Source organism: Ranitomeya variabilis, chromosome 1 (assembly GCF_051348905.1).
Source record: "Ranitomeya variabilis isolate aRanVar5 chromosome 1, aRanVar5.hap1, whole genome shotgun sequence".
Classification (NCBI taxonomy): domain Eukaryota; kingdom Metazoa; phylum Chordata; class Amphibia; order Anura; family Dendrobatidae; genus Ranitomeya; species Ranitomeya variabilis.
Window position 1 is genome coordinate 676855692 of NC_135232.1, and position 26278 is coordinate 676881969.

The 26278-nt window shown below is 45.9% G+C and overlaps 1 protein-coding gene across 6 annotated transcripts in view; it reads right to left on the bottom strand.

The window, feature by feature from the left end:
• Positions 1-26278, bottom strand: part of SLC35F4 (solute carrier family 35 member F4) — a 467648-nt gene that overhangs the window by 141103 nt on the left and 300267 nt on the right. The window lies entirely within an intron of this gene.

Genomic DNA, 26278 nt, shown 5'->3' on the forward strand with positions numbered 1-26278 from the left:
TCCCTAATCCTATCACACACACAGAAATAGCCGTGGAGCGTACCTAACTCTCCCTAGACGCCTCTTCACAGCCTAAGAGCTAACTACCCCTAAAGATAGAAATAGCAGCCTACCTTGCCTCAGAGAAATTCCCCAAAGTAAAGGTAGCCCCGTACAAATATTAACTGTGAGTTAAGAGGGAAGTGACAAACACATGAATGAAACAGATTTTAGCAAAGGAGGCCGAATCTTCTCTAGAAAGACAGAGGATAGGAAAGGGAACTATGCGGTCAGTATAAAAAACTACAAAAACCACGCAGAGTGTGCAAAAAGACCTCCACACCGACTCACGGTGTGGAGGTGCAGCTCTGCACCCCCAGAGCTTCCAGCTAGCAAGGAAATATCATAATAGCAGGCTGGACTGAAACATAGCATGTACTGAAAAATATATTCAAAAACCGATGAACAGCAAATGACTAGCAAGGACTTAGCTTCTGCTGGAGTAGACAGGTCATCTGATAAATCCAAGAGAGATCTGAACCAGTACTGAGACATTGACAGCTGGCATGAACTAACGACCTGGGCAGAGTTAAATAGGGAAGCCAGCAGCAGCAATAAACGAGGGCAGCTGAGAAAGCCAACCTCAAAGATCAGCAGTTCCACTCAAAGCCACCAGAGGGTGCCCAAGGACAGAACTCACCAAAGTACCATTCACGACCACAGGAGGGAGCCCGAGAACGGAATTCACAACACATAGCAGAACCGGAGGGCAGTAGACTGTATGTTACTTGCCCACACCAAGTCTGAGGTAAAGCAGTATCTTAAGAGCCTGGGTCGTGATAGAGACCCTCTAAAACGGCTCACACTGCCCACCGTGCAGGCACCTGTCCCAGGATAGGAAAGGAATACCTTGCCAGCAAGCTTCAGGCAGCAGGGACTTCACACATCAGTGCAAGTAGGAAAGGCTTATGGACCTCACCTGGGAGAGGGATCTACCATTGCCTCCAGGCCGGCCGGGCCATACCATCACCTGTTCCTGGTACTCTGGACTGTAACATAGTAACATACCGTAGTTATTAAGGTTGAAGGAAGACTTTAAGTCCATCTAGTTCAACCCATTGCCTAACCTAACATGCCCCAACATGTTGATCCAGAGGAAGGCAAAAAAAACCCATGTGGCAAAGAATAAGCACCACATTGGGGAAAAAAATTGCTTCCCGACTCCACATACGGCAATCAGACTAGTTCCCTGGATCAACGCCCCTTCAAGTAATCTAATATATATAACCTGTAACATTATACTTTGGCATCCAGTCCCCTCTTAAATTTAAGTGATGAATCACTCATTACAACATCATACGGCAGAGAGTTCCATAGTCTCACTGCTCTTACAGTAAAGAATCCGTTATTATGCTTAAACCTTCTTTTCTCCAGACGTAGAGGATGTCCCCTCGTCCCTGTCTCAGGTCTATGATTAAAAAGATCATCAGAAAGGTCTTTGTACTGTCCCCTTATATATTTATACATTAAAATAAGATCACCCCTTAGCCTTTGTTTTTCCAAACTAAATAGCCCCAAGTGTAATAACCTATCTTGGTATTGCAGACCCCCCAGTCCTCTACTAATCTTGGTCGCTCTTCTCTGCACCCGCTCTAGTTCAGCTATGTCTTTCTTATACACCGGAGAACAGAACTGTACACAGTATTCTAAGTGTGGTCGAACTAGTGACTTGTATAGAGGTAAAATTATGTTCTCCTCATGAGCATCTATGCTTCTTTTAATGCATCCCATTATTTTATTTGCCTTTGTAGCAGCTGCCTGACACTGGCCACTAAATGTGAGTTTGTCATCCACCCATACTCCCAGGTCTTTTTCATTGACGGTTTTGCCAAGAGTTTAGAATTAAGCACATAGTTATACATCTTATTACTTCTACCCAAGTGCATGACCTTACATTTATCCCCATTAAAGCTCATTTGCCATTTATCAGCCCAAGCTTTGGACTGCTACTGCCAGTAAACCAGGTAAAGACTTTGCCACTGTGTCCTCCACTTATTTTCCGGCATACACATCTCTGCCACACACCTTGGGAGCCCTGGGGACCCCGTTTCACCTGTGGGAAGCGTCACCATCTTGCTGCCACAACATCACCCCAGATGACCCTTTTAAGCAGCTTCGGTCCCTGTTGACCGAGAACCAAAAGTGGCGTCATGAAGAGACTTTATTACCAAATTCCCTTTAAAGACCATCCCCCTTTTATGGAGTGCCCAGGGCCACGGACCGGGTCGCAGCCACCGTGACATCCCCTTTAAGAGCGACCGGACCCGGTACCAAGTATCCCCATTGCCCTGGTGGGCGACTCACAAACAGTCTATCCTTAAGTTCAATTGCTCTGAACAAGAAACTTTGAGGAGACTCCTTATGGTCCTGTGAGATGTTAGTGAGTTGGTGGAACCATTCTGAAGTACTTTCTTCTTTATAGTGCCCCTTTAAAATCATCTTCAGTTGTAGTAATGTCAAGTGACTTTTAATTTCTAGCATATTTCTTAGGTTCAATGCCTGGCTGATAGCTTTCACCACCCTCTGGACAATCTCATCTGGCTGGTAACCTTTCTGCAACCCTGCGTCAATCTGGTGCAACAAGACAGTTTATCCTTCTGTTCATGCTCCCCAATCTGTCCAAGGATCTTAAAATTGATGATGATTTACGGTGTTAGAGATGTCTGCCTTCCTGGTCTACCTAACCTGGGTGGGCTAGAGGTTCTGTCAGAGTCTGTCACTAGTTCAGGAGTTTTAGCAGATTCCTGCATGGCTCTCAAAGCGATAAATTGCTCTTTCAATTCCTGTAGCTCTGTCTGTGGAAGGAGTTTCCCGTTCCTGCCAATTGGTACCTCCCCTCCATCGATCATCCTCAACCCAGTTATAAACGATGTGAATTCCTGAAGGAATGTCCCCATAACATCCTCATCTTCTCTCTCACCGAATGCATCCACTTATTAATGGCGGTTAAGAGATGTCAGCAGTTGTGTGCCTTAGGGATCTGTTCTTCTGAAATCTTTACATGTCCTGCTACAGCACTCACTTCCTCATAGGTTAAGTGCAAAAGTAACTCACTGACACTTTTAATTTGTGTTTCCACATCCATAGCTCCTGCTTTTGCCATTGTGATTTTACAATGTCGGTCCTCTTTAACTGGTGTAACAAAGTTGAGTTGACGTGCTGTGCTGCTGTATGTTTCAATAGCTGTGCCTCTGCTCAATTACAGTCTTATAACCTCTTAGGATTCCCTGTACGCATGCACGCCACTTAGGATATGAGAGCGATACAAAGGAAACATGAGTTCTTGTTGGAGTCCTGGGGAAATCTTACTCAGGGCAACCATTAATTGTAACTCTTCACAGTAGAGGGTAGGAAACGGTTTACAGGCACACAGCTATGACAGTTCTGAGCTGAAGTTGATCACAGGCGTTTTATTCAAGCTTCTTTTCATTAGACAGTATCACTTCTCTTTATGCAATGCTTCATCAACATACACTACCGTTCCAAAGTTTAGGCACAGTTTTTTCCAATGAAGCTTACATTAAATGATTCAGAAATACACTCTATACATTGTTAATGTGGTAAATGACTATTCTAGCTGCAATCGTCCCATTTCCAACAACCATCACTCCAGTATTCTTATGGTACTTTGTGTTTGCTAACTGTGTAAGAAGGGTAATGGATGGTTAGAATACCTTTGAAAACCCTTGTGCAAGTATGTTAGCACAGCTGAAAACAGTTTGGCTGATTAGAGAACCTATAAATCTGACCTTCCTTTGCGCTAGTTGAGATTCTGGAGCATTACATTTGTTGGTTCCATTAAACTCTCAAAATGGCCAGAAAAAAAGAACTTTCATGTGAATCTCGACCATCTTTTCTTGTTCTTAGAAATGAAGGCTATTCTATGTGAGAAATTGCCAAGAAACTGAAGATTTCCTACAAAGGTGTGTACTATCCCTTCAGAGGAGAGCACAAACTGGCTCTAACCAGGGTAGAAATAGAAGTGGGAGGCCCCGCTGCACAACTGAGCAACAAGACAAGTACATTAGAGTCTAAAGTTTGAGAAATCAATGCCTCACAGGTCCTTAACTGGCAGCTTCATTAAATAGTACACGCAAGACGCCAGTGTCAACGTCTACAGTGAAGAGTAGGGTTGAGCGAAACGGATCGGACAAATTCAAAAATCGCCGACTTTTGGCAAAGTTGGGTTTCATGAAACCCGACCCGATCCTAGTGTGGGATCGGCCATAAGGTCGGCGATCTGGCGCCAAAGTCGCGTTTCATATGACGCTTTCAGCGCCATTTTTCAGCCAATGAAGGAGGACGCAGAGTGTGGGCAGCGTGATGACATAGGTCTCGGTCCCCACCATCTTAGAGAAGGGCATGACAGTGATTGGCTTGCTTTCTGCGGCATCACAGGGGCTATAAAGGGGCGTGCACACCGACCGCCATCTTACTTCTGCCGATCTTAGCATAGGGAGAGGTTGCTGCAGCTTCATCAGAAGAAGGGATATAGTTAGGGAGGGAAGATTAACCCCCCAACTGCTTGTGCTGTAGCGATTTCCACTGTCCAACACCACCTTTTTTTTGCAGGGACAGTGGAGGCTATATTTTTGTGCATCAGCTCTGTAGCTTATTAGGCTGCCTTATAAGGCTATGTTCACACGTTCAGGATTTCCATCCTTTTTTTTTCCTGACTGAATCTGCAGGTCTCTGCAGAAAACGCAGGTGCGTTTTTTGTGCGTTTTTGGTGCGTTTTTGGTGCGTTTTTTGGTGCGTTTTTTAGTGCGGTTTTTTGTGCGTTTTTTTATGCAGTTTTCTCTGCAAATTGTCTGTGTTTGACACAAATAAAGCTTTAACTGCAGTGGGGGAAAAAAAAAAAAGAAATGATGTCATTTCCTTGTCCAACCCTTTTCTTCTTCCATCCTCCATTTTGGGACTAAACACCAAAATGAGTGGACGTGTTTTGAATGACAGCGCTCCGCGTTTTGCGCCGCATGCGTCACTGCAGCGCACGCATCCGGGCGCAGAGGACGCAGCAAGTTGCATTTTTGCTGCGTCCAAAATCAATCAAAAAAAGGACGCATGCGGCGCAAAACGCAGCGTTGTGCATGCGTTTTGCTGCGTTTTACTTTGCGTTGTGTGTTGCGGCGCCGACGCTGCGGCGCACAACGCAAATGTGAACATAGCCTAAGTGCCACGTATTTCAGTGCCACGTGCCACGTATTTCAGTGCCACGTGCCACGTATTTAAGTGCCACGTGCCACATATTTCAGTGCCACGTATTTTAGTGCCACGTGCCACGTATTTAAGTGCCACGTGCCACGTATCTCAGTGCCACGTGCCACGTATTTAAGTGCCACGTGCCACGTATTGTAGTGCCACGTGCCACGTATTTAAGTGCCACGTGCCACGTATTGTAGTGCCACGTGCCACGTATTTCAGTGCCACGTGCCACGTATTTAAGTGCCACGTGCCACATATTTCAGTGCCACGTGCCACGTATTTCAGTGCCACGTGCCACGTATCTCAGTGCCACGTGCCACGTATTTAAGTGCCACGTGCCACGTATTTTAGTGCCACGTGCCACGTGCCACATATTTAAGTGCCACGTGCCACGTATTTCAGTGCCACGTGCCACGTATTTCAGTGCCACGTGCCACGTATTTAAGTGCCACGTGCCACGTATCACGTATTTCAGTGCCACGTATTTAAGTGCCACGTGCCACGTATTTAAGTGACACGTATCATGTATTTAAGTGACACGTATCACGTATAAGTGACACGTGTCACGTATTTAAGTGACACGTATCACGTATAAGTGACACGTGTCACGTATTTAAGTGCCACGTATTTAAGTGCCACGTATCCCACGAAGATTTTCCATGGAGAACAGACACATCCAGAGATATGTCTGCTCTCCACGGATGCAGCAACACACTGACAGGAGCCATAGTTCCTGTCGGTGTGTCACTGCGCATGCGCGAGCGAGTTTACCGGCGGTCATTGACCCCGGCACTCTCGCTTAACGGCAGTGCTGCGTGGGAAAGTTCAACGCAGCTGTACTGCTGTTAACCGAGACGCCGGAGTCATTGAGCTCCGGGACAGTACGCGATACACTGCTAGGAGCTTCGCTCCTGGCAGTGTATCGCCGGAGAGCAGCCGATCGGCGTGGGACACTCGTTTTATGGATTCTGCGGACAGGGAGTATGAATTTGGTTTATTATTTTGGGATTTTTTCCTGGAGGATCGAGGGCTTCGCCTACAAGTGTGCTGTTGGTGAGTATATACTCTGTGTTATGTGTTGTATGTACTGTGTGTCATGTATGTGTATTGTGTGTAGGTGTTTGGTGTAACTTTACCATTGTGCTAAGTCGCCGGACACAGGGACAACTCTCCCATCCTAATACCGGATGGGAGTAGTAGTCCATACGGCGACTTAGCACAATGGAGGCACTAGCGTCGCATGGGGACACGCACACACACACGCATACACACACACATACACATACACACACACACACACACACACACACACACACACACACACACACACACACACACATACACACACACACAGACACACATACCAAATCAATCAAACGGCCGACACGATCCCCATGCGCCGGTATGCCTCCATGTCTCTCCGCCCACGCACTTCCGGCCCCGCACTTCCGCCGGCTTCCCCGCACTTCCGGCTGCAGCGGTTCTGCACAACAAACCGCAGTAAAACCCGCAGATATATTTTTGATCTGCGGGTTTTACTGCGATTTTGACCTCACAATGGAGGTCTATGGGTGCAGAACCGCTGCGGTTCAGGAAGAAGAATTGACATGCTCCTTCTTTTTTCCGGGAGCTATTCAGCACGGCTTTTTTTTTTAAATTTCCGGACCATGTGCACAGTGTGTCCTGTTTTCCATAGGGTACAGTGTACTGTACCCTGCATGGAAAACAGCTGCGTAACCGCAGCGGCAAAACCGCCGCGATTCCGCGGTAAAAAACGCACTGTGTGAACATGGCCTTAGGCTCCCTGCTGCATTGCACGCTGCTGTGCAAACCAACTGCTTTTTTAAAAGCAAAAATCCTGTTGCTCCTTTCTGCACAGTTATCTTGTTTATTTGTCCACACTTTTGTGTGCAGCAGTCCTATTTATTGCTGCCATACTTTTCCTGAGATCATTATAGGGAGATTGAAATTGTACTACAGTCCTTGTATTTTTTCATATATCTTCCAGCCACTTTCTGCCACTTACATTGTGTTGTTTTATATACTGGGCCTGAGTTTTGGTTCAGTCTCCAAAAAAAAAAAAAGTGAGATTTAAATTCTCACAAAGTGGATATACTTCAGTCCTGTTAGTTTGTCGTATATCAGCCAGCCACTTTCTGCCACTTAAATTGTGTTGTTTTATACACTGGGCCTGAGTTTTGGTTCAGTCTCCAAAAAAAAAAGTGAGATTCAAATTCTCAAAAAGTGGATATACTTCGGTCCTGTTAGTTTGTCGTATATCAGCCAGCCACTTTCTGCCACTTACATTGTGGTGTTTTATGCACAGGGCCTGAGTTTTGGTTCAGTCTCCCACAAAAAAAAGGGAGATTTAAATTCTCAACAAGTTTATATACACCTTACCTTGTTTTACAGTACCACATAACAGTTGTTATTTTGGTTAGATTTTCCAAAAAATGAGGAAGTCTGGTGGAAGAGCCCGTGGGCGGTGGTTGCCAGCTGGTACTGATGGTGGTGGTGGTGGTGCATCTGGTGATAGTGGCAAAAGCACAATAGCACCTAAGGCTGGAGGTGTTGAGCCAGCGTCATCGTCTGGCTACACAAGGCCTCGAAGGCTCCCTTACCTGGGAGTAGGAAAACAGCTTTTAAAGCCGGAGCAGCAGGAAAAAGTTTTGAATTCCTTGCTGACTCAGCCTCTAGCTCTTTCGCCTCCTCTTCAGAAAGTTCCAAATATAAAAGCAGCGAGTTGTCAGTGGATGCTTCCGGTCAGGAACAAGACATTTCCTTGTGTCCTTCACCCAAACCAAAAGTGAGGAATGCGTCAGGCAACACTACAGGTTGCTCCATGGAGCTCTTTACACATACCGTGCCTGGGTTAGAAAGGGAAATTGTTAACTGCCCATTACAAGATGAATCGGACATGGAGTGCACTGATGCACAGCCACAGCTAGATTTTTATGCTGTTCCATTGACTCAGATCACTACATTGCCCTCGCAGTGTACTGAGCCAGAATCTGACCCTGATGAGACTATGGTGCCCCGTCCCGAATGCTATAGCACCTTACACGGTGACACAGAGGAAGGTGCACATGACATTGAAGAGGAGGTGATAGATGACCCAGTTGTTGACCCAGATTGGCAGCCATTGGGGGAAGAGGGTGCCGCTGCCAGTAGCTCAGAAGCGGAGGAGGATGATCTGCAGCAGCCATCTACATCGCAACAGCTGTCATCAGGCCAAAAAAATTTGTCAAAAACAAAAACAGTTTTAGGACAGCGTGGCCATCCGGAAAAATGTAGTGTGGCAATTTTTTAACCAAGATCCGAATGATCAGTCAAAAGTTATCTGTAAGAAATGCTCAAAGACCTTTAGCAGAGGGAAGAATCTTAAAAATTTAAATACAACGTGCATGGTTAGACATTTAACCAGCATGCACTTGCAAGCCTGGACTAACTACCAAACGTCCGGTACCGTTGGTGCACCTGCTCAGAATGAAGGTAGTCAGCAACGCTACATTGCTTCCCTCACTGTAAGCCCACCGGTTAGGACACCACCAGCAGCAAATGTGGAGGTATCCTCGCAAGGCCAAAGCAGTCAGGGAATCACAAGATTATTGGTAGGAAACACTGTATGTAGGCCAACATCAAGAATACCATCACCAACCCTCTCTCAATCTGCCATGTCCACCACCACCCCCGCTAGTTTCACCATATGCAGCTCTCCAGTCCAGCTAACTCTACAAGAGACTCTCGTTAGGAAAAGAAAGTACTCATCCTCTCATCCGCGTACACAGGGTTTGAACGGCCACATTGCTATACTAATCTCGTTAGAGATGATGCCCTAATGGTTGGTTGAAAGCGAAGCTTTCAAAGACCTGATGGCCTACGCAGTACCACGCTATGACCTACCCAGTCGGCACTTCTTTGCGAGAAAAGCCATCCCAGCCCTCCACCAGCATGTCAAAGATCGCGTTGTCCATGCACTGAGGCAATCAGTCAGTGGAAAGGTGCACCTCACAACAGATACATGGACCAGTAGGCATGGCCAGGGACATTACGTGTCCATCACAGCGCACTAGGTTAATGTGGTGGATGCAGGTTCCACAGGGGACAGCCATAGTAGGACAGTTCTGCCTAGCCCACGGTATAGGAAACAGTTGGCTGTAGGCGTTTCCACCTCTCCTCCTCCTCCTTCTCCAGAAGCGAAAGCTCATCCACAGAGCGCAGTCGCACGACCACTCCATCTGCAGTTGCCAGTGTTGCACACGAGGTGTCCCATTATCGAACAGCTAGTGGTAAGCGTCAGCAGGCTGTGTTACAAATGAAGTGTTTGGGCGACAACAGACACACAGCGGAAGTACTGGCCGAGTACTTGCAGCAACAAACTCAGTCATGGCTGGGCAGTGTACATCTTGAGGCAGGCAAGGTAGTCAGTGATAACGGAAGGAATTTTTTGGCTGCCATAGCCCTTTCAGAACTAAAACACATACCTTGCCTGGCTCACACCTTGAACCTGGTGGTGCAGTGCTTCCTCAAAAATTATCCGGAGTTGTGGGCGTGGCCTGAGCATGATGTGAGCAGTCGTCTGAGGCAGGAGCTCCCGCTCAGTATAAGCTATATGCAGGATTGCAGCCTGTAAAATTGGTGGCTAGGTACCTGAAATTATTGGGGAATCAGTGACCGGTGTAGTGCCTGTGGATCTGAGTGCCTGCGGCGCAATGACCGGCAGAAGGAGCTCCAGGAAGGTGACTGGGGAGCAGGAGAGAAAGAACCAAGATGGCGCCGGCCAGGAGGAAAGGCAGTCAGAGGAGCCTGTGATTGTGGGGGAGGATCCTAGGAGAGCAGATGCAGCAGCCAGGCTGCAGCGCTTCGCCCAACAGACAGAGGAGATCCGGAGCCCAGCTGTGACAGGCAAGGTGAAAGATAAGCCTGTGCTGCACAGAGATATGGAGGAGCTGGGGGAGGAGGAGGGAGAGGACAGCGATGGTGGGAGCCGTTCTGTGCAGGAGAAGGATGAGGAGAGCGGGGGAATCATGAAAGGCTCTGTGCTATGCATCGAGGGAAGGCAGATTCCTGAGGAGCCCACTCTGAAGGATGTGTTTAAGGTGGTTTTATACAGTCACAATACGATCACCAATATGGCTGCGCAGATGGGGGTCATGCAGGCAGACATGTCCAAAATGCAATATTCCTTTCACGTGACTAAGGAAAGGATGGGAAAGGTGGAAAAAAGCATTAGCGGTGCCGAGGACTGTATTGCTAAGGCGGATAAGGCTACAGAACGCATGAGTGCTGCGATTTCTGCCATACAAGCGAAAACGGACGACCTTGAAAATAGCATCTACTAGCGAAAAAGGGAGCACCAAAGATTATAAAAAGGTATATATAAATATTTTATTTAGTTCTCAATATCAAAAATAACATACAAACAAATACATACATGACAGAATACATAAAAAATTCCAATATGTGGAGAGGAGGAAAAGCCAACCGGTGCACTGAAGGTAGGGCACACATCCGTAGTATGACCTGGGTGAGTATCAGAGGTCCCTGAACTACCAATAGTCCTACAATGAGGAATCATCCCTTAGAGGCCAGAGCCCCATATTATCATATGAGCCGATATATCCTATGTTCACACATATCAAAGAGGCAACATGAACTCACCCATAATCGGTCCGGACTCCTGTGTAGCCTTCCCACAACCCCTGACGCGCGTTTCGCGTGATCGCTTTCTCAAAGGGGGACCTTGAAAATAGATCCAGGCGCAATAATGTGCGGCTGATTGAGGTGCCTGAAAAGACGGAAGGCACAGCGCCAACAGAGTTCTTTGAAAAATGGCTATTAAACCATATTGGAGCCGACAAGTTATCTCGGATGTATGCTATTGAAAGAGCACACCGCGTCCCTATGTATCCCCTCCCCCCTGGGCGTCCTCCTAGACAAGTGCTAGTCAAGGTCTTGCACTACCGTGACAGAGACGCCATTCTCAGACATGCCAGAGAGAACCCGGATTTGCAGATAAATGGCTCCAGGATTTCCATATTTCCAGACTTCTCCATAGAGGTGCAGAAGCAGAGAGCCAAATTTGTCCATATCAAGAAGAGGCTGAGGGAGATCGGCATCACTTACTCGATGCTGTACCCGGCCAAACTAAGAGTGGTCGCTGAAGGGAAAGTGCACTTCTTCACGGAGGATAAAGAGGCACTCGGATGGCTGGACAGCAACGAGCAACATTTGCGTCAAGCGAAATTAAAGGACTCAGTGGGATGATAGAACGGTTCTTTCTTATTCTTGTTTCTCTTTTACTGCCTCTTTTTTTTTGAGGTGGGGATGGGCCCTTGTTGGATCTCGAGTTGAAATTTAAATAGGCTGCAATCAACAAGTCATGTGAGAGTCCCAATAGTTTGGGACAAGCGGCGGGACTGTTGGACGGGGTTAACAGACTGTTCCGGATAAAGTGCGCGCTCCCCTCTGTGTTAGGAGGGGATGGAAGGATGGGATGGGGATTTGTTGGGGATGTTTCTCTGTTGTGTAGGGGGAGGGGGGTGGGGTTGGGGAAATATTTGTATAATGTGCATCACCATGGTTACTGTGGTTGTGGCTTTGGCCGCAAATGGATGAAAGAATGTGGGATAATATGTACTGAGGAGGGAAAATGGCGGGAAGAATGAGAATTGTGAGATGGAATGTCAGGGGTTTGGCGTCTGGTGTGAAGCGGCAAGCTGTGCTTAAATTTTTGAATGATGCCAAGCCGTCAGTGATCTGTCTGCAGGAGACTCATATGGTGAAGGAGAGAACGCATTTTCTGGCTAAGAGATGGGTTTAGGTGGGGTACCATGCCACATTTTCAGCATATTCCAGGGGCGTCGGCATCCTCATCTGTGCCGGGGTAGCTTTTGTGTATCACAAAGTGGTTATAGATCAGTCGGGTAGATTCGTATGTTTGCTTTGTAAATTGTACGGATGTCTGATGTGGCTGGTTTCAATTTATATTCCACCACCATATTGTGGAAAGGTTATCCACAGAGTTCTGGGAATATTGGAGGAGACACCAGGGATACTGTTTTTGATAATAGGGGACTTTAACAACATTCCGGACGCACACTGGGATAGGGGTAGACGAGAGCCGTTGAAGTCGGGTGGTAATTGCACACCATTTGGTGCCGTCCTGAGGGAAACTGCTCTGCATGGCATGATTTATGGAGGATTTCTCATTCTGGGGTGTATAAGTATTCCTGTTTTTCGTCCTCTTTCACTTCTTTGACAAGAATAGATCTGGCCTTGGGCAATTCACAGATGTTGGGCCTTGTAGGGGAGGTAACGTATATGGCTAGAACAATATTTGATCATTCCCCCATGAGTGTGATACTTGAGGGTGTGGGATCCTTGCCTGCTAGGGGGTGCATGTGGAGGCTGAATCCGTTCTGGCTACACCTTATTGATTTAGATGGACACATAGGGGGGAAATTAAGGAATATTTTAAAATTAATGCTGGGTCGGCTTCGGTATTGACGGTATGGGAGGCCATGAAGGCCTCTTTCAGAGGGCTCTGTATTAAGGGGATATCCCGAATCAAGGCAGAAACAGGCAGGAAGGATCAGATGTTGATAAAAGAGTTGGAGGAGGCTGAGGAGGCATTAATTAACGATCAATCCCCAGAGGCACAGGGAAGGTTAAAGGTGGCGCAGAATAGAATATGTCAGATGGCAATGAAAACAGCGGAACGTAGAAGAATGTTTCAAACTGCCAAATACTTTGAAGAGGGGGACAGGGCGGGCCATCTCCTTTCCAGAATAGTGACGGCGCAGAGAGATTCCACACATATAGTCGCTTTGAAGGGAAGGGATGGGAGGGAGCACACTGGTTGCAAAGCAATTTTGGAGGTGATGATGGAGTATTACTCGGATCTTTATAAATCACGGGTACAGCCAACGATGGAGGAGGTGGATGGTTTCTTGACAGGGGTACAGCTTCCCAGACTCTCAGTGGCCGATCGGCGACTTCTCGAGGAGCCGTTTAATTTGGAGGCGCTTGATGCCGCATTGGTCTCTATGCCCAATGATAAAGCCCCGGGGGTAGATGGGATCCCGGGGGAGGTGTATAAAAAATATAAAGAGATACTGCTTCCTGCCTTATTGGAGGTGTATGCTGCTGGTCTGGTGGAGGGGGAGCTGCCGAGGTCCATGCGGGAGGCAATAATTGTTGTACTGCCAAAACAGGGTAAGGATCCGAGGGATCCAGCTTCGTATCGCCCAATCTCGTTATTAACGATAGATATCAAAATCTTGGCCAAGATGTTGGCTAACCGTCTTAACAAGTTGATAACAACACTAATACACCGGGACCAGTCCGGATTTATGCCCAATAGTTCTACAGCATGTAATCTTCGACGACTGTTTCTCAATATGCAGGTAAAGGCGGATAATATGGGTCGGAGGGTTGTGGTGTCTTTAGACGCCGCTAAGGCGTTTGATAGTGTGGAGTGGCGGTAATTGTGGGCGGTCATGAAGGCTATGGGTTTTGGTGAGAGGTTCATACGTTGGGTGCAGCTGATGTCTCCAAGAGCCAGGATACGGGTGAATGGAGTCTTGTCAGGGGATTTCCCTTTATATAGGGGAACGCGGCAGGGTGCCCCTTGTCTCCTCTGCTGTTTGCAATTTCTGTTGAGCCCTTGGCGGCGGCAATATGGAGGGACAGGGACATAAAGGGGTTTCGGTATGGAAACTATGAAGAAAAAATAGCCCTGTACGCTGACGATGTGTTATTGTTCTTGGAAGATGCACAGGAGTCTCTGGGGGCCGCTATGAACAGTATTTCTAAATTTGGGGCTCTTTCCAGATTATCTATTAATTGGGAGAAGTCTGTGTTGTTGCCCATGGACGCGGTGGCTCCTCTGACTCTTGACCCTGGGGGTCCCTTAAGAGTAGTACATGAGTTTAAGTATCTGGGCATTGTGGTTTCGGAGAAAATAGAGGACTATGTGCGGCTCAACCTGACTCCTTTGCTTGGGAGGTTCCAGTAGAAGATTGGGGCCTGGAAGAAGCTATTTCTGTCGGTCGCAGGCAGAGCCAATTTGATCAAAATGATACTTATGCCTCAGCTCCTCTACATATTGCATAATGCTCCAGTGTGGCTGCCTCAGAATAAATTTTATAGGATTAATACTCTATTTAGGGATTTAATTTGGAGGGGTGGACGGGCGCGCATCAAATTGGAACATCTGCAAAGGGCAAAGGATGAGGGTGGTCTGACGGTCCCCAATCCATGGATTTACTATATAGCATCTCAATGCCAGCACATGGTAGGTTGGGGAGAGCCAGAACAGAGCTCTTCCGTTAAGGATTAAGGAGAAATGGGTGGCGGATGTGGGCCCCTTGTCGGAGTCCCAGTGGGAGTCCATACTTCAATATATCCCCAGGGCTTCCCTGAGTGAGGCTAAGAGGGTGTCACAGTTATACCTGGTGTATAGGGTGTACAGGACCCCGGCATGGATGAGGAAGGCAGGACTGAGAGGTGACTCAGAATGTCCCAGGTGTGGTGAGGAAGGCGCTGATCTGCTACATATGATGTGGTCGTGTGCTCGCCTCCAACCCTTTTGGGGGAAGGTGCTTAACCCCTTAGTGACAGAGCCAATTTGGTACTTAATGACCGAGCCAATTTTTACAATTCTGACCACTGTCACTTTATGAGGTTATAACTCTGGAACGCTTTATCGGATCCCGCTGATTCTGAGATTGTTTTTTCGTGACATATTGTACTTCAAGTTAGTGGTAACATTTCTTCGATATTACTTGCGATTATTTATGAAAAAAACGGAAATATGGCGAAAATTTTTAAAATTTTGCAATTTTCAAAATTTGTATTTTTATGCCCTTAAATCAGAGAGATATGTCATGAAAAATAGTTAATAAAAAACATTTCCCACATGTCCACTTTACATCAGCACAATTTTGGAAACAAATTTTTTTTTTGTTAGGGAGTTATAAGGGTTAAAAGTTGACCAGCAATTTCTCATTTTTACAACACCATGTTTTTTTTAGGGACCACATCACCTTTGAAGTCATTTTGAGGGGTCTATATGATAGAAAATAACCAAGTGTGACACCATTCTAAAAACTGCACCCCTCAAGCTGCTCAAAACCACATTCAAGAAGTTTATTAACCCTTTACGTACTTCACAGGAACTGAAACAATGTGGAAGAAAAAAATGAACATTTAACTTTTTTTTGCAAACATTTTAATTCAGAACCATTTTTTTTAATTTTCACAAGTGTAAAAACAGAAATTTAACCACAAATTTTGTTGTGCAATTTCTCCTGAGTACGCCGATACCCCATATGTGGAGGTAAACCACTGTTTGGGCGCACCGCAGAGCTTGGAAGTGAAGGAGTGCCGTTTGACTGTTTCAATGCAGAATTGGCTGGAATTGAGATCGGACGCCATGTCGCGTTTGGAGAGCCCCTGATGTGCCTAAACAGTGGAAACCCCCCACAAATGACACCATATTGGAAACTAGACCCCTTAAGGAACTTATCTAGATGTGTGGTGAGCACTTTAAACCCCCAGGTGCTTCACAGAAGTTTATAACGTAGAGCCGTGAAAATAAAAAATCAAATTTTTTCTACAAAAATGATCTTTTTGCCCCCAAATTTTTATTTTCACAAGGGTAACAGGAGAAATTAGACCACAAAAGTTGTTGTGCAATTTCTCCTGAGTACGTCGATACCCCATATGTGGGGGTAAACCACTGTTTGGGCGCACCGCAGAGCTTGGAAGAGAAGGAGTGTCGTTTTACTTTTTCAATGTAGAATTGGCTGGAATTGAGATCGGACGCCATGTCGCGTTTGGAGAGCCCCTGATGTGCCTAAACAGTGGAAACCCCCCAAAAATGACACCATATTGGAAACTAGACCCCTTAAGGAACTTATCTAGATGTGTGGTGAGCACTTTAAACCCCCAGGTGCTTCACAGAAGTTTATAACGTAGAGCCGTGAAAATAAAAAAATCGCATTTTTTCTACAAAAATGATCTTTTTGCCTCCAAATTTTTATTTTACCAAGGGTAACAGGAGAAAATGGACCCCAGAAGTTGTTGTACAATTTGTCCTGAGTACGCCGACACCCCATATGTGGGGGTAAACCACTGTTTGGGCGCATGGCTGAGCTCGGAAGCAAAGGAGCGCCATTTGACTTTTCATTGCAAAATTGACTGTAATTGAGATCGGACGCCATGTCGCGTTTGGAGAGCCCCTGATGTGCCTAAACAGTAGAAACCCCCCAAAAGTGACCCCATTTTGGAAACTAGACCCCCCATGGAACTTATCTAGATGTGTAGTGAGAACTTTGAATGCCCAAGTGCATCACAGAAGTTTATAATGCAGAGTCGTGAAAATAAAAAATATTTTTTTTTTAACAAAAAAGATTTTTAGCCCCCAAGTTTTTATTTTCACAAGGGTAACAAGAGAAATTGGACCCCAAAAGTTGTTTCCCAATTTGTCCTGAGTATGCTGGTACCCAATATGTGGGGGTAAACCACTGTTTGGGCGCACGGCAGAGCTCGGAAGGGAAGGAGCGCCATTTTGGAATGCAGGCTTTGATAGAATGGTCTGCGGGCGTTATGTTGCGTTTGCAGAGCCACTGATGTACCTAAACAGTAGAAACCCCCCACAAGTGACCCCATTTTGGAAACTAGACCCCCAAAGGAACTTATCTAGATATGTGGTGAGAACTTTGAATGCCCAAGTGCTTCACAGAAGTTTATAATGCAGAGTAGTGAAAATAGAAAATATTTTTTTTTTACACAAAAAAGATTTTTTAGCCCCCAAATTTTTATTTTCACAAGGGTAACAAGAGAAATTGGACCCCAAAAGTTGTTGTCCAATTTGTCCTGAGTATGCTGGTACCCAATATGTGGGGGTAAACCACTGTTTGGGCGCACGGCAGAGCTCGGAAGGGAAGGAGAACCATTTTGGAATGCAGGCTTTGATAGAATGGTCTGCGGGCGTTATGTTGCGTTTGCAGAGCCACTGATGTACCTAAACAGTAGAAACCCCCCACAAGTGACCCCATTTTGGAAACTAGACCCCCCAAGGAACTTATCTAGATATGTGGTGAGAACTTTGAATGCCCAAGTGCTTCACAGAAGTTTATAATGCAGAGTAGTGAAAATAGAAAATATTTTTTTTCCACAAAAAAGATTTTTTAGCCCCCAAGTTTTTATTTTCACAAGGGTAACAAGAGAAATTGGACACCAATATTTGTTCTCCAATTTGTCCTGAGTATGCTGGTACCCCATATGTGGGGGTAAACCACTGTTTGGGCACACGGCAGAGATTGGAAGAGAAGGAGCGCCATTTTGGAATTCAGACTTTGATAGAATTGTCTGTGGGTGTTATGTTGCGTTTGTAGAGACCCTGATGTACCTAAACAGTAGAAACCCCCCACAAGTGACCAAATTTTGGAAACTAGACCCCCTAAGGAACTTATCTAGATATGTGGTGAGAACTTTGAATGCTCAAGTGCTTCACAGAAGTTTATAATGCAGAGTAGTGAAAATAAAAAAATATTTTTTTTCCCACAAAAAAGATTTTTAGCCCCCAAGTTTTTATTTTCACAAGGGTAGCAGGAGAAATTGGACCCCAAAAGTTGTTGTCCAATTTATCCCGAGTACGCTGATGCCCCATATGTGGGGGTAAACCACTGTTTGGGCGCACGGCAGAGCTCAGAAGGGAGGGAGCACCATTTGACTTTTTTAGCGCAAAATTGTCTGTCGTGTTTGGAGACCCCCTGATGTACCTAAACAGTGGAAACCCCCCAATTCTAACTCCAACCCTAACTCCAACACACCCCTAACCCTAATCTCAACCCGATCCATAATCCTAATCACAACCCTAACGATAATCACAACCCTAACCCCAAAACAGCCCTAATCTCAACTCTAACCATAACCCTAATCAAAACCCTAAATCCAACACACCCCTAACCCTAATCTCAACCCTAACCTCAAACCTAACCCTAATCCCAATACACCCCTAACCCTAACCTTAACCCTAATCCCAACCCTAACCCTAATCCCAACCCTAATCCCAAACGTAACCCTAATCCCAACCGTAACCCTAATACCAACCCTAATCCAAACCCTAACCCTAATCCCAACTCTATCCCTAACTTTAGCCCCAACCCTAACCCTAATTTTAGCCCCAACCCTAGCCCTAACCCTAACTTTAGCCCCAATCCTAACCCTAAATTTAACCCTAACCCTAACTTTAGCCCCAACCCTAACCCTAAGGCTACTTTTACACTTGCGTCGTGTGGCATCCGTCACAATCCGTCGTTTTGGACAAAAAACGGATCCTGCAAATGTGCCCACAGGATGCCTTTTTTGCCCATAGACTTGTATTACCGACGGATGGCCACACGTCGCGTCCATCGTGCACTGGATCCGTTGTGTTTTGGCGGACCGTCGTCACAAAAAAAGTTCAATGTAACCTTTTTTTTGTACGTCGCGTCCGCCATTTCCGCGCATGCGTGGCCGTAACTCTGCCCCCTCCTCCCCAAGACATAGACTGGGCAGTGGATGCATTGAAAAACTGCATCCACTGCCCACGTTGTGCACAATTTTCACAACGTGCGTCGGTACGTCGGGCTGACGCATTGCGACCGCCCCGTACCGACACAAGTGTGAAAGAAGCCTAAGGCTACTTTCACACTAGCGTCGTACTCGGCCCATCGCAGTGTGTCGGGCCGACGTACCGACGCTAGCGTTGTAAGCGCCGCACAACGGGTGCAGAGGATGCTGTTTTTTCAACGCATCCGCTGCCCCATTGTGAGGTGCGGGGAGGCGGGGGCGGAGTTCCGGCCGCGCATGCGCGGTCGGAAATGGCGGACACGTCGCACAAAAAAAGTTACATGTAGCGTTTTTTTGTGCCGACGGTCCGCCAAAGCACGACGCATCCGTCGCACGACGGATGCGACGTGTGGCAATCAGTCGCAATGTGTCGCTAATGCAAGTCAATGGAGAAAAAAACGCATCCTGCAAGCACTTTTGCAGGATGCGTTTTTTCTCCAACGATGCATTGCGACGGAAGCCAAAAAACGCTAGTGTGAAAGTAGCCTAACCCTAACCCTAAATTTAGCCCCAAACCTAGCCCTAACCCTAACCCTAACCCTAACCCTAACCCTAGCCTTAACCCTAGCCCTAACCCTAACCCTAACCCTAACCCTAACCCTAACCCTAGCCCTAACCCTAGCCCTAACCCTAACCCTAACCCTAATTTTAGCCCCAACTCATCTCTCCTGCTGGCCGGCAGATGGCAGCAGATGGCGGGCGCACTGCGCATGCGCCCGCCATTTTCTTTGCAGAGGAAGAAGCCGGCCAGCAAGAGGAGACGCAGGAGGACCCGGGGACACCGGGTGAGTATGATAGGGTCCCCGAATCCCCCTATTTCTCTGTCCTCTGATGTGCGATCACATCAGAGGACAGAGAATTACAGATCGCTTTTTTTTTTTTTGCGGTCGCCGGTAAACAGTTAATTACCGGCGATCGCAAAACAGGGGTCGGTAAAAACCGACCCTGATCATGTTCTTTGGGGTCTCGGCTACCCCCGGCAGCCGAGACTCCAAAGATCTTCCGGGTGCCAGGCGGCGGCGCACTGCGCATGCGCCCGCCATTTTTTCCCGGAAAGAAGATGGCGGCGCCCATCGGGAGCCACGAGGAGCACCGGGGGAGATAGGTGAGTATTGGGGGGCTAGAGAAACAGGACAGAGAAATTAAATGGCAAATCGCGTTTTGTTTTTGTTTTTTGCGACCGCCGGTAAATGGTTAATTACCGGCGATCGCAACTCGGGGGTCGGTAAAAACCCCCCGAATCATGTTCTCTGGGGTCTCGGCTACCCTCGGCAACCGAGACCCCAGAGAAAATCTGACTCTGGGGGGCGCTATTCACTTTTTCCACAGCGCCGTTAATTAACGGCGCTGTGGTTTAAGTACCCTTAGCGGCCGCCGTTAAAAGGCGTATCGGCGGTCGTTAAGGGGTTAACTTAATCCAGGAGGTGACAGGAGTAGATGTGGTGCGTAACCCGCTGACTTGCCTTTTGGGCTGTATGGATAATATTGCTACGGATGAATGTGGAAGGCTGACTATCGCAAGATTGTTGTATGCTGCGAGAAAGCTTATCGCAATGCATTGGTTGGATGAAAAACCGCCAGGGAAAAAGGAATTTATCAACAAGATAAATTTTATTGTCCTTATGGAAATAAATATATACAGTAAGAGAGGTCAGAATACAAAATTTGAAAATATGTGGGGTGGATGGATGGATTACCCAGGTGTGGCTTCTGCTGAGTTACTGCAAAGTAGAATGGGTGTTGTGTAGTTGATTCTGGGGGGACTCCTACATGTACAGGCGTGTTTTTGTAAAGCTTGTTATCTTTTCTTAAGAGGTGATGCTGTCAGATAGTTGTATTGAATAATGGTGAAGAGATTGGGGGGAGGGAGAGGGGAGTTGGTTAGGTGGTAAGGGTGTTTAGTAAAATGAAAATATATTATCAGGTCATGTATCTAATGTACGGTATTTGTCTGGAAATTGTATCGGACTGTGTTAATGGCGTGTCATATGCTTTAATAAAAAATACATGATTTAAAAAAAAAAAATTATCCGGAGTTACTAGTCCTGCTCCTGAAGGTGTGAAGACTTTGCTCGCACATCCGCCGGATGCCTGTACACTCCAGCCGTATGCAGAACCATCAGGTACAGGGTTTTTGCAGGACACAAGTGATGTTGATTTGCAAGAAAGTGCTCCTCAACCCAGCACAAGCAGTGAATTGACACCTGAAACGGAACATTGGCCCACATGGCTGAGTATGCCTTGCGTATCCTAAAAAGGGACCCCCGCATTATCAAAATGATGACCGATGACGATTACTGGTTGGCCTGCCTCCTGGATCCATGATATAAAGGAAAATTACAAAATATAATGCCACATGAGAACCTTGAGCAAATATTGGCTACCAAACAAGCAACTCTTGTAGACCGTTTGGTTCAGGCATTCCCAGCACACAGCGGCGGTGATGGTTCTAACATGAGCCGTAGGGGGCAACATGGCAGAGGTGTTAGAGGTGCACAAATCCGAAGTGGCGTTGGACAGAGGGGTTTTATGACCTGGTTGTGGAGTGATTTTGCAATGACCGCTGACACGACAGGTACTGCTGCATCGATTCAAAGTGACAGGAGACAGCATTTGTCCAGTATGGTTACGAACTACTTTTCCTTCCTTATCGATGTTCTCCCTCACAGGTCATTCCCCTTTGATTACTGGGCATCTAAAATAGACACCTGGCCTGAATTGGCAGAATATGCATTACAGGAGCAAGCTTGCCCTGCTGCTAGTGTGCTATCAGAAAGAGTCTTCAATGCTGCTGGTTTAATACTGACCGAAAAAAGGACATGTCTGGCTACCCAAAATGTTGATGATCTAACCTTCATTAAAATGAACCAATCATGGATTTCAAATTATTTTGCCCCACCTTCCCCTGCTGACACATAGCTTGCCTGAAAAATGTCTTGCTTTTGGCCTCCTCTTACTGACTTCTCCAATTCCTCCATTTGCAGCTGCTGAATGTCCACCATAGGCCATTTTTATATCTCCCTAAATGGGCTGACTCCCCCCACAGGGCCGTGGTCACCACCTGGTGCAAGTACCGTTTGCCTGGACTGGTGGGTGGGCCCACTCTTGGGCGACGGCACTGGCACAGGGTCCCTCATAGTACAATGAAGTGTCTCTGACGGTGGTGGTGCACAACCAACGTCAGACACACCGTCGTAATATGAGGGGCCCTGTGCCAATACCGCAGCCCATGAGAGAGTGTTCCCCCCCAGCTCGAACAGTGCTCTACCACTTGCAATACTTACCTCTCCCTGCTCCACCACTGTGTAGTCTGTGCTGTTAAATCCTTCAATGGCACTGCCAATACAAATTTGTTGAAATGATAGATGATAGTTAAAATATACAGGGGCCCTGGCCTCCATTTAGACCAGTTAATACTTTGCGCCTACTACCACTGTCTGCTACTCAGCAGAGGAGCCCACCCCTGTACCTAGCTATGCCACCTGTTTATTTATGAACAATTTTTTGGCAGATATTTAGCCCACTTTCTTATTTGGGCCTACTAACTGTGTCTACCACTCATTTCAGTTTTCCTCCGCTGAACAAAGCAATGCCGCCTGTTTAGTCCTGTTACCACATTTGAACTGCATTTAGCCCACTTTATTATTTGGGCCTACTAACTGTGTCTGCCACTCATTACAGTTTTCCTCCACTGAACAAAGCAATGCCGCCTGTTTAGTCCTGTTACCACATTTGAACTGCATTTAGCCCACTTTATTATTTGGGCCTACTAACTGTGTTTCCTCCTCACCTTGCCCATTGCCCAGCCACTGCTAGATGAGTCTGCTGGTACATTGACCCTGACCACTACATTCCCCTTGCACTCTACACAGCCAGAATCTGACCCTGCTGAAAGTCAGGTTCCCCTTCCCACACACTATACCACCTTACACGGAGACAAAGAGGAAGGTGCAGATGAAAGTGCAGGTTCCTTCATCAGGTGGGGGGGTATACTCGTTGGCAACGTCACTGGCACAGGGCCCCTCATAGTACGCAAAAGTGTTTCTGCCGGTGGGAGGCGCCACCCACCGTCAAACACACCACCGTACTATGAGGGGCCCTGTGCCAGTGCCAACGAGTGGGCCCCCCCTGCTTGCTCAGGATCAGAGCACTTGCAAAGTTAAAATACTTACGTCTCCCTGCTCCACCACCGTGACGTATTCCGCGTTTCCTGGGTCCACGAAAATCTTGAGCCAGCCCTACCCCCCCACAACTTTAGCCAAATGACCCCCAGTTTTCAATGCCTAACTATTATTATAAAGTAAATTAAGATTGACAAGCTTAAGTAATAAGAATTGATGTTTTTGGCATTAAAATGGGCACTGTAGGTGTTTTCCTGTCCTCCACTCACTGCCGACTTTGATTCCCCATTGACTTGCATTGGGTTTCGGGTTTCAGTCGGCCCCCGACTTTTCGCAATAATCGGCCAATTTCACCCGACCCGACTTTTGACAAAGTCGGGTTTCGCGAAACCCGACTCGATCCGAAAAAAGTAAAAGTCGCTCAACTCTAGTGAAGAGGTAACTCCGGGATGCTGGCCTTCAGGGCAGAGTGGCAAAGAAAAAGCCATATCTGAGACAGGCTAATAAAAGGAAAAGATTAATATGAGCAAAAGAACACAGACATTGGACAGAGGAAGAGTGGAAAAAAGTGTTATGGACAGATGAATCCAAGTTTGAGGTGTTTGGATCACACAGAAGAACATTTGTGAGACGCAGAACAACTGAAAAGATGCTGGAAGAGTACCTGACGCCATCTGTCAAGCATGGTGGAGGTAATGTGATGGTCTGGGGTTGCTTTGGTGCTGTTAAAGTGGGAGATTTGTACAAGATAAAAGGGATATTGAATAAGGATGGCTATCACTCCATTTTGCAACGCCATGCCATACCCTGTGGACAGCGCTTATTTGGAGCCAATTGCATCCTACAACAGGACAATGACCCAAAGAACACCTCTAAATTATGTAAGAACTATTTAGGGAAGAAGCAGGCTGCTGGTATTCTATCTGTAATGGAGTGGTCAGTGCAGTCACCAGATCTCAACCCCATTGAGCTGTTGTGGGAGCAGCTTGACCGTATGGTACGCAAAAAGTGCCCATCAAGCCAAACCAACTTGTGGGAGGGGCTTCTGGAAGCATGGGGTGAAATTTCTGCAGATTACCTCAGCAAATTAAGTGCTAGAATACCAAAGGTCTGCAATGCTGTAATTGCTGCAAAGGGAACATTCTTTGACGAAAGCAAAGTTTGAAGGAGAAAATTATTATTTCAAATAAAAATATTTTTTTCGAACCTTGCCAATGTCTGGACTAGATTTTCAATTCATTTGGCAAAGTATGAGTTTTCATGGAAAACACAAAATTGTCTGGGTGACCCTAAACTTTAGAACTGTAGCGTATATGAAAATCTCATACAGATAACTTCTTTACACACACAGTGTCTTAACCCAACCAGAACTGTACCTTATTCATGCAGTGCGGTGGGGAGGAGGGGAATGAGTCCAGTGCTATAGCTCTCTAACTTCTACCTTGAAGTAATAAAGATGCTCCTGGCTATCCTGATTGTTTCTATGATTATAACAATCGCTCTCCAGGAAGAACTGGTCTATACAGCTTGTCTGATTTCAGTCTGACAGGAGAATCTCTAGCACACTCCTTACTTTTGGATGTCCAAGACACAATAATAACTTTCCCGATATTCCCTTGGGCTGAGCTAACCACTCCCTCTCTGCTATAACCATTTTAACCCCTATAGTTGCAGGATGATTCTAAATCAACAGTGCAGCTTCTGTCACAGTAGGATATGCCAAAAAAGCACACTCTTGCCCCATGCCAGCTATATATACATTTACTATTTTCACAGGGAGCCTTCTCAACATATTCACCAAATAAGCAGCACAAAGAAAGAGAACGGAGTCTGACAAGTTTTGTGCAGTTTTCATTTCTAGATAAAACTCAAAGATTGTAATTTTGCAAGTGTAATCTACCAAACCTCAAGCAATCATGGGGTTCTACCTTTAAATTCACATACTGTATTATGTAAATCCACAAGAAACAATCTTCTACTAAGGCAAACAAACATACCACCAGTGTGTTCTTCCTTTACAAGAGCATCATGAATTATTGTTTAATGTCATACACATAAAGTCATTGTAATCATGACAAGAATTTTGTTATAAAAGATATTACAATTTTGCTCCTGTTTCTGTTATTTCCTTCGTAATGTTTTATAAATCAATGAACTCTAATAGGCTATAGGTGAATTAGTTCACTGGAAAAAGAACCCCAAAAATGGATTATGTCCTGTTGGTTTCTCAACTTTTACAATTATGTCAGAGACTGGCCCAGCAGAGGCACTCTGATACCCTGGTGGACCACTCCAACCCTGCCACTGATAATCCCAAGTCTTGAGTCTGTTCACATTATTCTCAGTAAACTAAATTAAAGAAGACAAGTTCATTGAAATGTATCAGGCTCATAATAGTGGAAGGTTTTGCATTCGGAATTTAATCTTTTTTGAGAATTGGTAGTTTGATACCATTTACAGAAGCACTCAAGCTTACACTGATTAGCATAGACATCTTGGTCATTGGTGGTTACGTTGCTTATTTGCTTGAGACTTGGCAGTTCATTGTCCTCATTCCTCCTGGCCCATGTTGGACTACTTGCTTCTGGCATTGTATTATGTTCTGTGACTTTTTTTTAAAGTAGAAGTGAAACATATAAATGGGATATGTAACCCACTTGAAGCCTTGGAAGTTCTATTTAAAGCCATTGCTTGGCTCTACACTCATTTCTTGACTGATAATTAAATATATTCAGAATTCCTAGATTCCTTTCCAGTGTTTTTATTTCAGCAGAAAATAAAACTAAATTAGAAAGTACCCTAGAGAAACCTGCTTGCAGAGCACTTTTTTTTTTACTCTATAGCTTAAGAATTTCATAGATGTAATTTTCTAAAGCCCCTGAGCAGGCTTAGCCTTCACCTTGCTGATGTCCATGAGAAGTGGATAAGAACAAGGCCCTCAAAAATAAAACATCTACTGGGAAAGTGGCTCAATGAAACTTTTTGTATAAAAAGTGGAAAGAACATGTAGAGTATAGAGAAAGAGTGTATAATCTATACTTCAAAGAAAATATATTACCGATACTGTTAGTAATTTGACTTCACATTTTTTTCAGACAATCCATTCTTAGACATTTTACGAAAGGTTCCTTCATAGGATAAAAGCAAGTAGCGTTTTCAAGTCCCACAAATAATATTTGACTGTATTTGATGTTAGACTCAAAATAGAATCCTTATCTTCTGATTGCATTAAAATGATGAAGAATACTGGTAAAGGAAATAAATAAGAAGGCAACGAGGAAACCAATACC